At 37.8% G+C, this 3,142-nt stretch overlaps 1 pseudogene; it reads left to right on the top strand.

Moving 5' to 3' along the window:
* The first annotated feature begins 2,231 nt into the window (after nt 1-2,231).
* Nucleotides 2,232-2,329, top strand: LOC132315449 (small nucleolar RNA R71; annotated as a pseudogene).
* Nucleotides 2,330-3,142: the final 813 nt, after the last annotated feature.

Genomic DNA, 3,142 nt, shown 5'->3' with positions numbered 1-3,142 from the left:
ACAAGAAGTGTGGTTTCGCAAACAAAGTGCCAAATGGGAAAAAAACAAAATAGGGAAAAGGACGAAAAGTGAATAGTGTCAAAAAACGAAAAATGTGGAAATGACTCGGTCTTCAAAGGAAACTGTCAATCCAAAGAAAAAAGTCTCGGAAATCACTCCAGAGCACTTGAGACGACACTAATCGACAATAAACCAAACTCAGAAGGGAAAAGACAATGGAAAAAATTTATCCGAAAAATCGGGGTCACTACAGTTGGTAGATAAACCATGGGAATGTTCAACATCAAGTAAAGACATACTCTTTTACAAATTCATGGTTTACACACTCTTTTACAACACATACTTCTTCATGTTGGTCCATTGAATTCGGGGTTGGGTTAAAGATGTTCAACTTCACTTTCATATGGCCAAATGAGATTTTCATTATCCCTGTCCTACAATTGATGTTGGCATTTGAAGTTGCCAAGAATGGATGGCTAAGGATAACAGGAATTTGACTCTTGGGATTTGGAACCGGTTCCATGTCTATAACAAGGAAATCGACCAGGAAAAAGAACTTATCAATTTTAATCAAAACATCCTCAATGATACCCAGAAGCTTTTTGATTGATCGGTCAGCAAGTTGTAAAATTACCGACGTTGGTTTTAAGTCTCTTAAGCCCAATTTGACATACACTGAGTATGGAAAAAGGTTAACACTTGCTCCTAAGTCTAAGAGAGCCTGATTAATGACATGGTCACCAATGATGCAAGAAGTAGTAGGTGAACCGGGGTCTTTAAACTTTGGGATAGTGTTATGTTGCAAAATAGAGCTCACTTGCTCGGTCAAGATCACTTTTCTTGGTGCTTGACTTTTGTTCTTCCTCTTTTAGGTGCAAAGATCTTTCAAGAACTTGGCATAAGCCGGAATTTGCTTAATTACATCCAAAAGTGGGAGATTAATCTTCACTTGCCTAAACATTTCAATGATTTCATTGGTCTTGGTCTTTTATTTATCAAGATAAATGGATCCTTTCAAGGAATCGGGAAATGAAGCTCTTGGCTCAAAAACTTTTCAAAATCTTTCTTTGAAACATCATCAACACAAGAATTTTTCATGTCCTTTTCAAATCATGCTTTAATTCATCTTTCAAATCATTTTTTTTAATGCTTTCTCAATATGATGATCATGTACATGCAATGAAGGAGGAATAAAATGTGAAACAGGACGGGTGTCAAATTTTGGTTACACCGGTTGACTTTTTATTGGACATACCTACTTGATTGTCCACAATCTTCCCATTTTTTAAGGTTGTCACCGCATTGACATGCTCAATTGTGGGTCTTCCGATGAGGAATGAGTCTCTACAATACATTGTTGCTTTGGTGGGGCATTCAAAGGCATTTTCCCTTTCTCTCTAACATTTAAAGTACTAGCTATTTGCCCTACTTGTGTTTCTAGCTTAGCAATGGATTGAGAGTGAGAATGAAGCAATTGAGTGCTCGCCTCCAGAGTGCCTAAAGCGGTTAAAACTTTCTCTTCAAAAGCGGGACTCCTAGAATTTCCTTGAGAATAAGATGGTTGATTAGGGAAATGAGAATTTGAAAATTGATTGCCATGTGATTGGAATGATGATGATCTAAAACCTGGGGAACATTGGCTTTGCATTGGAGGCAGAAAATACTTTCCTTAAAAACCACCTTAGGGAGGGTTTGAGCCTTCCCCTTGGCTTTTCCAAGAAAAGTTCAGATGGTTCCTTCAACTTGGATTGTAATGATTGCCATAGGGATTATTCCCTTGGTTAACAAATGTAGCATTGACTTGCTTATGGTTGTCACTTGGCACATGTCCATGAGGACAATTGGAAGTAGAATGCAAGACACTTAAACAAGTCATACATGATTTATTAGATGCACGATGATGAACATGATTAGGGGAGGAAGACATTTGATTCTCTGAAGTTTGGTTGATCAAAAATTGATCAAACCTTTGAGATAAGGATTTCATCTCAGTGGCTATATCATTGGAGTTGTCAACTTGATACAAGCCAACATTCTTCCTTCCACCTAGATTTCTACTATTTTTAGAAGACAGAGATCTATGCATGGAATTTTCACTCATACTTTCATACAATTGCCACACATCATTTTTGTGCTTGTTAAGATAAGAACCACCCATAGATGCATCAACCATACCCTTGTGATTATCCGGTAAACTTTCAAAGAAATATTGAACTAATTGCCACTTAGGTATGTCATGATGTGGGCACTTCCTAAACAAGTCATTGAATCTTTCCCATGCCTCATGAAACATTTCCCCATCCCCTTTAGAAAATTCACGAATGGAAGTTCTCATGGCATTAGTCTTCGAAACTGGATAGTACTTCTTCAAGAACTCTTGTTGCATTTCTGCCCAAAAAGTTATCGAAAAAGGCCTAAGATTGTTAAACCAATATTTTGCCTTATCTTTGAGGGTAAAAGGAAAAAGTTTGAGCCTTAACACTTCTTCTGGCATGTCCGTGTATTTCACGGTGGAACACACTTCAAGAAACTCATCCAAATGCTTATAGGGTTCTTCACTTGGAAGTCCATGATAGTTAGGAAGCATTTGAATGGTTTGTGGTTTGATTTCATAGTGATATGCTCTAAATGGAGGCAATTGAATGCAAGTAGGTGCATTATATTCATTAGGCACATAGTGGTCTCTTAAAGGAAGAGGAGGATTTACAACCGGTGGTGTTACTCGAACATCTTGGTTAGCTTGAACCATAAGACGTTATGGAGCAAAGATTGGTTGAGGCATTCTCAATGGAATTTGGCTTTGTTGTTGTGGTAGAATGAATGGTCTAGGCATGCCTAATGGTACTTGGATATTTTCATGATGCACATTAAGGTAGAGGATGCCTTGTTGGTCTATGTAACCAAGGTCTTCTACATGGTCATTGTTTTGCTCCTCCATTGATGAAATGGAGTGATGAGAACTACCTCTTCCCCTAGGATTACGAACAACTGATTCAAGATGAAAATTAAGAGGGACAAGAGTAGAATTCAATGACCTACGACCATGCGTGCACTAACAAAACAAATAACAAGAAATAAGCAAGTAACAAACACTTCGCCCCCACAACAAATCAATAAATCTTCACATACTATGATCCCATAC

This window comes from Cornus florida, unplaced genomic scaffold, assembly GCF_030987335.1.
Source record: "Cornus florida cultivar Cherokee Brave unplaced genomic scaffold, ASM3098733v1 CherokeeBrave_3.0.0_Hap2_Chr06, whole genome shotgun sequence".
Taxonomy (NCBI): domain Eukaryota; kingdom Viridiplantae; phylum Streptophyta; class Magnoliopsida; order Cornales; family Cornaceae; genus Cornus; species Cornus florida.
This window is presented reverse-complemented; position numbering and strand designations above follow the sequence as displayed.